Here is an 11,153-nt window from a genome sequence, read left to right on the forward strand (position 1 = left end):
CTCCCTCTGACCCTCTTCCCTCTCGTGCTCTCTCTCATCCTCTCTCTCAAATAAATAAATAAAATCTTTAAAAAAAAAAAAGACCAAATTATTAGGTTTATTCCATCACACATTGGGAAATTACAGAAACACTGCTTAAGTAGAGATAAAATCAGGAAGTCCTCGGGTCTTTTGATTCCATCCTAAACTTAGACCCCCAAACAAAAAATATCTGAAATTAGAGTATTTCTCCTACCTGAGTAGTTATATTCTTATGCTTCTATACAACCCACAAGGCCTACAGAAGTCCCTGATATTTACGGCTGATTCCAAAGGTCCACTAGTGTTTACTTTCCCGTCTTCGAATCCAAAATAATGTTGGTACTGACCGAAGCAGGACCTTCACGCACATCCCTCTGAAATCATTAGCTTCACATACACTTTCCTGCGTTCTATCTCCAATACCTTACCTTGATCGGTATAGCAAACGCGAAGGAGAGTAACAGGCACGTACATTGACTACGTCCCTCACAGAAAACATAATAAAATCCCAGGAGCAAGAACTGGCAAGGGACAACTCGCCTGGCCCTGGCTCCCACCACGATACAAAGACAGAGAAGCCAGGGGCTCTGCACCCCACACTTCACTCTGCGAGAGGAAGACGACTTTCAATGCAACTGGACCTAATCCTCAACATCCCTCTCCCACGTGGGTCTTCTCCCTCTGCCAAGCGCGGGGCTGGATTGAAGAGAGGTCTGGAAGGAATCAGCCCACACCAAGGTTGGGGAGGGGGATGGTGGCGAGCTCCCGGCAGACACCCCAGTCCCTCCTTAGAGGCCCTGGGCTGCACGACTCCCAGTTCCGGGGTCTGAACTCCCACCCCCTACTTCGAGACCCCAGTCCTCTCCGCGTCTCCGCAGAGGGGGAACTCAAGGGCCCAGGGCTGCGGCGAGGGCTGGGCTGCCCCGCACAGGTTGGGACGGGATGGAGCCCCGGCCGCGTGCGGGCGGAAGATGGGAGGCGGCCCCCCTCCGCGCTGCCGCGGGCCCTCCCGGGGCCCCGGCCTCTCCAGGTCCCGGATCACAGGCTCTAAGGCGGCCCTCACCTCACCTCAGGGCGGAGACGTCCGGGGTCCGGCGGCGCCGGGGCGCCCCTGCGCAGATCCGGTGCTGGGCGGGAGGAGACGCCGGCAGCTCCGGCGATGGCTGACAGGCGCGCAGCACCAGGCCGGCCCGGCACACGGGGAAGGGGCGGGGCCTCACGGGAGGCGGCCGCGGCCCCGCCCCCGCCCCGCCCCTGCCTCCCACCTCAGCGTGCGAGCACCATGAGGTGACTACGTCCGGGGTTACTCGCGGCCGTTCACCTCTGACCCCGCTCCCCGCTGCGGCTCGGTCTGGCGGGCCTCGAGGAGAGGCGCGGGCCCCGAGGGCCGGGCGACAGCCAATGAGAGGGCGGCGTGGGGCGGAGCGACGTGAGGCGATGCCGATGGTCCGAGCGCCGCTCTGCCATTCGGGGCCCAGCGGCGAGAGGGCGGGCGGTCCCGGGCAGTCGCGGCGCCCCCGCTCGGCCTTCACCGCCCCCTCTGCCGGGGGCGGGGCCGGGGGCGGGGCCAGCCTGCCTTCTCCCCGCGGAGAGCGGGGTGAGGGAAATGGCCCCACGTGCACCTCCCAGGAGGGAGAGAGGCGCCTGGGCCGCCGAAAGTGAGGGGCCGGCAGGCTTGCAGCACCGGAAGGGAGTGCAGAACCAAAGAGGACTAAGCGGGATAGGCAGTGTTCTGGCCTGGAAGGACCTTATGGTTTTCAATACTAACCCCCTGAAGAGGTGGACATTGCATCCAAGAATTGCCCAGGATCACACAGGCTGGTTTCCAAGTTGGTACAGGCTAACTAACCCCTATTCTGGAACAACACAACCAGCCCCTTGGCTTGCTCAGCAGCCCCAAAGCAGCCCACCCCAAAGGGTTCTGAGGTGCAGGATCCTGGAGCATTGAGGGAAAGCCTCACTAAAGGAAGCTCAGTAAGAAGGGCAGAATGCCAATGGACAACAGTCCTTTGTGCCTTCCTTGAGCAGAGAAAATAGAGGGCAGTAAATTCCCGATTTCTCGGACTGGAGCGTGCCTCCCAAACTCCATTGTGGTTACACCAAGTCATTGAACAGGAGCCAACCAATTTCTCTACCTTTGCCAGTTACTTCATAGTAAGACATTTATGGTGGCTGCTGAAAAGTAATAGTAACAGGAAAGAGTCGGAGTATATAATACAATTATCGGGTGGAAAAGAAAGAAAATTGGAGAAAATTGCACTTCAGAACAATGGGGTGAGTTTAATCCCTTACAAGAATTTAATGAAGCACCCAGAATACTTTCCTGATCGTTACACAGGCTTGTGCTAAGGGTCTGGAGAGGTATGGTGAATGATGATTTGGTGGGAAGAAGTTCTATGCCAGAGGGCAAAAAGTGACTAGGGTAGAAATACACACTGAGGTCAGAAATTCTTGGGCAGAAGCAGAGGCAGAAAGATGGGAAGATTGGTCAACAAGAATAATATTCACCTAGGACTCCTTATAATACCTAGGTGGTGGCTTCTCCAAGAGTTTACCAACCTACTTTAAAAGGAACTGGAAATAGAAATTTGGAAAGATTTGGACTTTACAGAGCAGTGAACCATATTTCACAATAACTGTGTCTGTCATCGGATGCATCTGTCAATGAACAGAGGAAAGTTAGAACTTAAAGATAATTGGGGGGCGCCTGGGTGGCTCAGTCGGTTAAGCGTCTGCCTTCGGCTCAGGTCATGATCCCAGGGTCCTGGGATCGAGCCCCGCATCGGGCTCCCTGCTCAGCGGGGAGCCTGCTTCTCCCTCTCTCTCTGCTGCTCCCCCTGCTTATGCTCTATCCCTCTCTCTCTCTCAAATAAATAATAAAATCTTAAAAAAAAAATTAAAAAAAAAGATAATTGGGCATATTGCTGGAGGGGAGGTGGGCAGGGGATGGGCTAAATGGGTGATGGGTATTAAGGAGGGCAATTGTGATGAGCACTGGGTGCTATATGTAAGTGATGAATCACTAAATTCTACTGAAACCAATATTACACTATATGTTAACTAACTAGAATTTAAATAAAAACGTGATACAAAAAAATTTTTTTTAAATTTTTTGGGGGGTGCCTGGGTGGCTCAGTGGGTTAAGTGTCTGCCTTTGGCTCAGGTCATGACCCTGGGGTCCTGGGATCAAGCCCCGTGTAGGGCTTCCTGCTCAGCGCGGAGTCTGCTTCTCCCTCTCCCTCTGCTGCACGTGTGCTCTCTCTCTCTCTGTCAAATAAATAAATAAGATCCTTAAAAAATAATTTTTTAGGGGCGCCTGGGTGGCTCGGTTAAGCGACTGCCTTTGGCTCAGGTCATGATCCTGGAGTCCCGGGATCGAGTCCCGCAGCAGGCTCCCTGCTCAGCAGGGAGTCTGCTTCTCCCTCTGACCCTCCCCCCCTCATGTGCTCTCTCTCTCTCTCTCATTCTCACTCTCTCAAATAAATAAATAAAATCTTTAAAATAATAATAATAATAATTTTTTAAATAAAACAAATTTTAAAGATAATTGAGCAAAACTTCCTGGTTTAACAAGATGTTTGGCTTGACTGACTAGGAAAAAAAAGGCCCCAGGAAGAGGGAAGCTTTGCCTCTCCCTAATAGTGCCCTCTCAAGTTGGCATGAAGGAAAAGACTTTGGGGGTGCCTGGGTGGCTCAGTTGGTTAAGTGACTGCCTTCGGCTCAGGTCATGATCCTGGAGTCCCGGGATCGAGTCCTGCATCGGGCTCCCTGCTCAGCTGGGAGTCTGCTTCTCCCTCTGACCCTCCCCGCCCTCATGCTCTATCTCATTCTCTCTCTCAAATAAATAAATAAAATCTTTAAAAAAAGACTTCAGAAAGAACTAAAAATCTTGAGGCTGCCTCTTTTACTTTCCATATACCTTTCTTATTTCTTATTAAATAATAGGAACTTTGCCCCAAGAGTGTTTCTTAGTGGTGTTGCTGTTTATCAGCCTTAGGAGCACTGCAAAACCAGGGGGTTTCTCTCAGAAACTGTCCTTATGTGAAACTTCAGCAAGCCCTTACTCTGCTTTTGTCCTCACTGAATATTTGAAGTAATTGAGCCCTAAAAAGAACCAGACAAGGCAAGGCCTGATGAAAGAACTACAGTGGAAGAAAACAAAGGATAAGTTAGAACGTCCCAAAACCACTTATATAAGGTCTAGTGATTATCCAATGTTAAGATGAATGGGCAGAGAACTATGTCTTTAAAACAAGACATCTACAATTTCAACAGCTCCTCAGTGCTGTGTTGTTTGGTACATGCCACAACCTGCCCGTCTCTAGTACAGGCTCCTCAGAGATGTTCCCTGAGTTCTTGCCACACAAGCCAATACATCTGTAAGAAGCGGAGGAGGAAAGCCAAAGGGTGGAGAGAACTTACTGTACAAGACTAACAGGTGGAAGGGAAGAGAGTGAATGGAGTGGCACACTTCTAGAAGCTGAAACTAGATGGCTATAATGGGCTGAATTGTATTCCAAAATTCATATGTTGAAGTCCTAAGCCCCATTACCTCAAAATGTGAGTGTATTTGGGGATAGGATCTTTAAGGAGGAAATTAAAATGTAAAATGGGGTCATTAAGGTGGGCCCTCATTCCAAATGACTTGCATCCTTATAAGAAGAGGAGATCAGGACACAAGGACAGAGGGAAGACCATCTGTGAATCACAACTGATGAAGCACTTACCAGGACTGTGGCTCTTATGCTGGAGATGGGCATCTACAAGCCAAAGAGAGAAGCCTCAGAAGAGACCAACCCTGCAGACACCTTGATCTCAGACTTACAGCCTCCAGAACTGTGAAGAAATAAATTTCTGTTGTTTAAGCCACCCAGCTTGTGGTACTTTATTATGGCAGCCCTAGAAAACGAATACAAGTTCCCAAATACCAAATGGCGTCCAGGTCTTTCAGGAAGGTTATATGAAGGTATCAGGGATTAATCCTGAGCCTTCCAGCTACTTTCCAACCTTAAAGATGGTTTCTCACCCTACTGTAGGTAAAGTAAGAAGACTCCCGAGCAGTCTGTGTCTTTAAGGTGATTACAATCTAGTTAGGAAGACAAACCTAAACACCAAAACAGCGTCTATGTATTGCTCCTTAGCCATGTGGATTTTACAAAAGCCATAGATGGGAGAGGATAAATTCTCAAATATGAGTAAGCCTTGAAATACATAAACAGTATGTGTGTCAACGTCCAAGCCATTTTGGCACTTTATTGTCCATTCTATTTTAGCGTAGGGCAGTGTTTCTTAATGTTCCATTGACCACCTGAAATAGAATCACTAGGTGCTTGTTAAAAATTCAGATTCCCAGCCCCACCGCAGACTTTCTAAAGTAGCAATTATTCACCCTGAAGTTTGAGAACAACAGGTGGCTTATCATTATTGTTCCCTCTTTGTTCCAGTGTCTCTGTTAAACAGCAATGCCTCCTACACTTGCACTTCTAAGACAGGAAAGTCTCAGGTCAGGCCAGAGTTAAATCAAGGGAGGAAAGAAAAGTGCCTTAATAGGAAACAGAACCGTGAAGAGCCCCCTGTCCTGGTGGTTGGCCATGGTTCCAAATTCCTTAGGTAGCAAGGTCGGTGATCAACCTTTACAATAGAGGCTAGAGGAAACACTGGGATGTTATTTCCCACTGGCCTCCGGTATATAACATATACTCTAACCTGGCTTCTAGTTCTTGCCATGCCTATTCTTACCTTGGTGATGCTAGCAAACTCGTTCTTCCTCCCTCCTATTTTCTGAATCCTTCCAGTCCTTGGAAGTCCCATTTTCTCTAAGAAGATCTCTTTTACTTCTCCAACTTCCACTAATTATCTCTCTTCTGAATTCTTGTACCAATCTGGTCACCACCACACGGTTCAGCATTTATTAGGCTATCATTTTGTGTGTGTGTGTTGGTTTTAGCTCGCCAACTGAATTTTAATAATCTTAAAGGCAGAGAGCATTTCTTAGAGATTGGTACTCCCCTCTGTAGCTCTTAAGAGTACAGATATTAGTAAGTGCTTCACTGACTGAAATAAAGATTAGCTCTGTACCTGAGAGGCCACTCTGCTCCTGATGTCTGCTTATCCGTCTTCATGTCACCTCTGGAAGGCAAAGACACCAGTAGGATATTTGGCTGCTTTATAGATGGACAGACTTCATCAAGAAAGTCAGTGCCTTGACCAGAATTGTGGCTTCAGTTGTGAGATAAGGGGAAGACATAAAGGCCTTATCTGAACACTATGCTTCTTTGCTCTAATCAGCCATTCAGGTCTCTCCAGAGTTAAGTGCCTGAGGGAACTTCACACCGGAGGGTCCGAAACTGTCCTCAAGGAAGCCACATTATAAGTCTGGTCCTAATGATGAAAGGTAGGATTACAAAATGAAGGACATAGTTCATAGTGCAGACTCACCACGATGTTTTCACATGGACACTTGGGTTTTCACATGGGTACTTAGGTTTTCACAAGGCATTTCAGTTCTCCCTCCCTCCTTGTTACTTAATCCCGAATACCTAGTCCCTATCCATATTTGGTGGTTACCTAATCTTAGCTGCTTCTTCCACAACACCTCCAAGATCTTTTTTTTTTTTTTAAATCTTTCTAAGTTCTACATACCTCACAACTAAATAGCTAAAGGACGTTTAAAGGGCCCTTTTATCTAAGGGGAGGAAAATGGACAAGATGACTCATTTAGGTCTTGCTCAATGCTGGGATTTTGACATTTTATATTGATCAGCTTTACTTTTCTCATCTCTGACCTCACTCTCCTGCAAACCAATGAAAATGTTCCTGATGAGTTTACTTTCTACTCCTGTCCTCACCTTCTCTTCAGACTTCTCCAGTGTCTCCATTACTCTTTACATATCAGACTCAGCTTTTTCCTGCTACATGTTTAGGCCCCCACCTATCTACCCCAAATACCCTCACTCTCCACTGTATTATTCTGTATGCAACACAATAAATAATAAAATACAACATTAGTAACTTTTATCAAGGCTCTCCTTTCAAGGAAAAGTGAGCCATCACTCAACTTCCTTTCATCCTTTTCTTCAGTCTTAAAGTTTTCCTATATCATAACTTGGATCAGAAGATTTCACAATATTCCTGTCCTTTCTTACTCTCACCTCTAGTCAACACATCAGACCAGCAGGTAGAAAGCCAAGTCCCCAACACAAGCCTTGCTCATCAGTGGACCTGCTGTCTTGGCGATGGGCTGAATTTTCTTAATGAAAATGAAAAGGAAGAAAGAAGGATAAGGGAAACCAAAAATGAATGAAAATAAAATGTAGTTTAAATCAATGAATGGGGGGCACCTGGGGAGCTCAGTTGGTTGAGTGGCCGACTCTTGATTTCTGGTCAGGTCATGATCTCAGGGTCCTGGGATCGAGCCCTGCAACAGGCTCTACACTCAGTGGGGAGTCAGCATGGGATTCTCTCTCCCTCTCCCTCTGCCCCTCCCCGCTCTCTAAAATAAATAAATAAATAAATTTTTAAATCTTTTTTAAAAAATAAATCAATCAGTGAATGAGATGGCCATAATAAACTGAACAGCATAGTTTTGGGGGTCAATATAGGCAAGCAGAAATGAGATGAGCTGATTCTGAGAACTGGCAATCTAAGTCAAAACACCTCAAGAGCAGCAGGGACTTGCTCTATATTGTAAAGTGCTTGAGCTCTTTAATTAGATAGACCAGGCTTTAAATCTTGACTTTGTCAATAATTAGCTCTGTGACCTTGAGCAAATGACCCCTTTTCTGAGCCTCAGTTTCCTTGTCTATAAAACTGAGGTATAATAGCTACCTTGGAAGGTTGTGTTTTGGATGAAATGTTATAACCAAAATGTAAAGTCTCTAACACAGAGCTTGGAACATAATAAGCACACTGAAAATATCACTTCCTCTTTCCCTTCTGTGCCCCCTTCCATCTCCTACAAGTGCTCAGTACAAGAACAAAATATCCTATGGATGCTCACTTCATTCAGGAATGATTATGTTATTAAATTCACCACCCCATGGGGCGCCTGGGGGGCTCAGTCGTTAAGCGTCTGCCGTCGGCTCAGGTCATGATCCCAGGGTCCTGGGATCGAGCCCCACATCGGGCTCCCTGCTCCACGGGAAGCCTGCTTCTCCCTCTCCCACTCCCCCTGCTTGTGTTTCCTCTCTCGCTGTGTGTCTTTCAAAAAAAAAAAAAAGATCTTTAAAAAAAAAAAAATGCACCACCCCACTCACCCGAGCGATTCTGTTATCAAATTCACCACCCCACTCACCCGAGGCCAATATTCCCAGTGTAACAGAGCATGTGATCAGAGACCTAGAGATTATTTGAATCCTTTACCCTCATTTGGATGGAGCAAGTAAACAGGAGAAGTGACTGTGGCCTGGGCTTCTGAAAACTAACCAATATTTCAGGGTTGGCACTCTGAGCCCTGTTCAGTCCCATGGTTGTACCGCACTGAAAAGGCTCTTTGGCCTCTTTCGCAAGGACATGGGACAACAGGAACTTTCATATATTGCAGATAGAAGTGTAAATGGGGACAACCTCTTAGAAAAGAGTTTGGCATTAATTAGTAAAGCTGAATATCCCCTGTCTACCCTATAACCCAGCTCCCATTGCTGAATTTATACTCTGGAGAAACTTTCATATGTGCCCAGGAACATTGTTCATTATGGCCCCAATCTGGAAAAAAACCCATATGTCTCAGCAGTAGAATGGGTACATAGATTGTGAGGCATTCATACAATGGAGTATTGCAAAACAATGAGAATAAACAAACTGTTGCTACATGAAATACGGATTAATTTTACAAATATAATGTTGAGCAAAAATTCCAGACAAAAAGTATGTTTCCTGTTATATAAAGTTCAAAAATAGGCAAAACTCATCTGTGGCAGTAGAAGTCTGGATAACGATTACTCCTGATGGTAGGTAGCAATTGGGAGAAGTCACAAAGAGAGGTATATCCATTTTGTGTTGTACATAATAAAAGAATGATTCCATTTACTTAAGTTCAAAAGCAGGCAAAAATAAAAAAGCCTATTTTTAGTGATATATATACCAGATAGTTCACTATTTTTAAAAAGCATGGGTAAATAATGGGAAAGAAGTGTGATCAGAAGATAAACAGCTTCTATGACACTGGCAATGTTCAATTTCATCATTAGGGTGATGGCTACATAGTGTTCCCATTATTATTACTGTTATTATTATTAAACCTATACTTATGTTCTATATACTCTTCTATATGTATGATACGTTCCATAATAAAAGAATTTAAAATAAACCAAACCAACCAACCCAAAATGTACCTTTATAAGAAAGAAGAGCAGAGCATGGCATTAAGATAATAATTTTAGAGCTGTAAGAGGCCTTCAAAATCATCTTGTCTGCCTGGGGCGCCTGGGTGGCTTAGTCGGTTAAGCGGCTGCCTTCGGCTCAGGTCATGATCCTGGGGTCCTGGGATCGAGCCCCACGTCTGGTTCCCTGCTCGGTGGAGAGCCTGCTTCTCCCTCTCCCTCTGCCTGCCACTCTGCCCACTTGTACTCTCTCTCTATCTCTCTGTCAAATAAATAAATAAAATCTTTAAAAAAACAAACAAAATCATCTTGTCTAACCATCTCAAGAAACTGAAATAGAGGCCAGAGAAGTTAAGTGACTTACTCAAAGGGATTCAGTCAATTACAGAGCCTAATCTAGAACCTAGGTAAACCTCCTGGCTTCTTGTCAAGTGCTCCTCCCACAGACCCACCCTGATTGATCCATCCAGTCCTAGTTTCCAATTATCTTCCAGAGTCACATCTCTCATCTACACACATCAGAAAACTCACCTACGTTATAGCGCTTTTTTTTCCCTCCTAAATTAGAAATCTTTGCTGTGGGGAAAGGAGATCAGGAGAGATAATCCTCTCCTCTACAAATACTCTAAACACTTCGAAAACCAGTCAAAACATCTAGTGGTACAGAAAGAGACCCAGATATGTTGCCTTGTTAATGCAGCTCTCTTGCTTCTCTGTATCCCACAGTATAGCTACCCCCCCATGCAGGCTGACTTTTAGGCCTTTGAGACACAAAGGAAAAGGGAAGGGTCTGGAAATTGATAAAAGAAAACTCTTCCGCTTTGTCCAAGCACAAGGTTTCCTTTGGGAAGAGTGAGCTCTTCTGCCACCTTGTGACACAGAATGACAATAGCAAGCCCTAGATTCTTTCCTACCCCGGCTCCAAGGGGGCAGCACTGTTAAGTGGCATCTAGGAAGGAACTCATCTACAGAATATTTCAAACAGACAGACGGAGTTGGGGGGGGGGGGGGGGGGGGAGTGTCTGATATCATAAGGGAGCAGAGAATCATGTAATCATGTGAAGGAAATAGTAAGCAAAAATCATGAAAGGAAAGGCAATGGAGCCCTTTATTCTGCCCTAACCACCTGCCCTGCTAAGAGAATCAGGCAATTGCCCCAGGGAAAAAGGAAATAAGACAGTGTTGCTCTGGGCCAATAAAGATCTGAGGTACTTATGTTCCCTCCACTCAGTGGCCTTGCTTCTCTGTCCTTTCCACAGCAAAACACCTTGAAAAAGTGACGTACGCTTTTTCACCTCCGATTTCCTCTCAGCCCTCTCCTGCTTCTGCCACTCTGCTAGAACTGCAGTCACAAAACTGTCAAACCCACCGGTACTGTCTTTATTCTACACAACCTCTCTGCACTTGACCACCTGATTCCTTCCTTGCAAGACTCTTCTTTACTGGCTTCTCTGCCATCCACTCTCCTGGTTTTCTTAGCTCAGCTGTCACCTCCTCGGAGAAGTCTGTCCTAACCACTGTAACTGTAACCTCTGCTGGTAGTCCTTCACCTCATCACCTGTTTGCTGCTTCACAACTATCACAACCTCTAATTATCTTGTACTTGCATTCGTGTATTATCACTAGCCCTCTGCACTATTGTCTCTCCAACTGCATTTATTGTCTGCTTCCCATCATTTCGTGTGAACACAGACTTAGTCTGGCTCACTGCTAAAACAGTGGCCGGCACACAGTAGGCCCACCATACTTGTTGAACTAAAGGGTGAAAGGCACTGTGGCTGAATGCTCAGCCCCTTCCACATTTCAGGCAGC

General features: G+C 46.1%; 1 protein-coding gene across 5 annotated transcripts in view; it reads right to left on the bottom strand.

The window, feature by feature from the left end:
* The window catches only part of ACACA (acetyl-CoA carboxylase alpha), a 279,886-nt gene that overhangs the window by 239,722 nt on the left and 29,011 nt on the right, over positions 1–11,153 (bottom strand). Inside the window, exon 1 of one of the 5 annotated variants that reach the window (XM_032428664.1) lies at positions 1,090–1,430. The exons of 3 other annotated variants lie outside the window; for them this stretch is intronic. The gene's annotated coding sequence lies outside the window, so the exon portion shown is untranslated. Of the gene's footprint in view, positions 1–1,089; positions 1,431–11,153 lie in introns of those variants that run through there. One more of the 5 variants, XM_032428662.1, reaches the window with a different exon arrangement.

This window comes from Phoca vitulina, unplaced genomic scaffold (genome assembly GCF_004348235.1).
Source record: "Phoca vitulina isolate PV1807 unplaced genomic scaffold, GSC_HSeal_1.0 scaffold40, whole genome shotgun sequence".
Classification (NCBI taxonomy): Eukaryota; Metazoa; Chordata; class Mammalia; order Carnivora; family Phocidae; genus Phoca; species Phoca vitulina.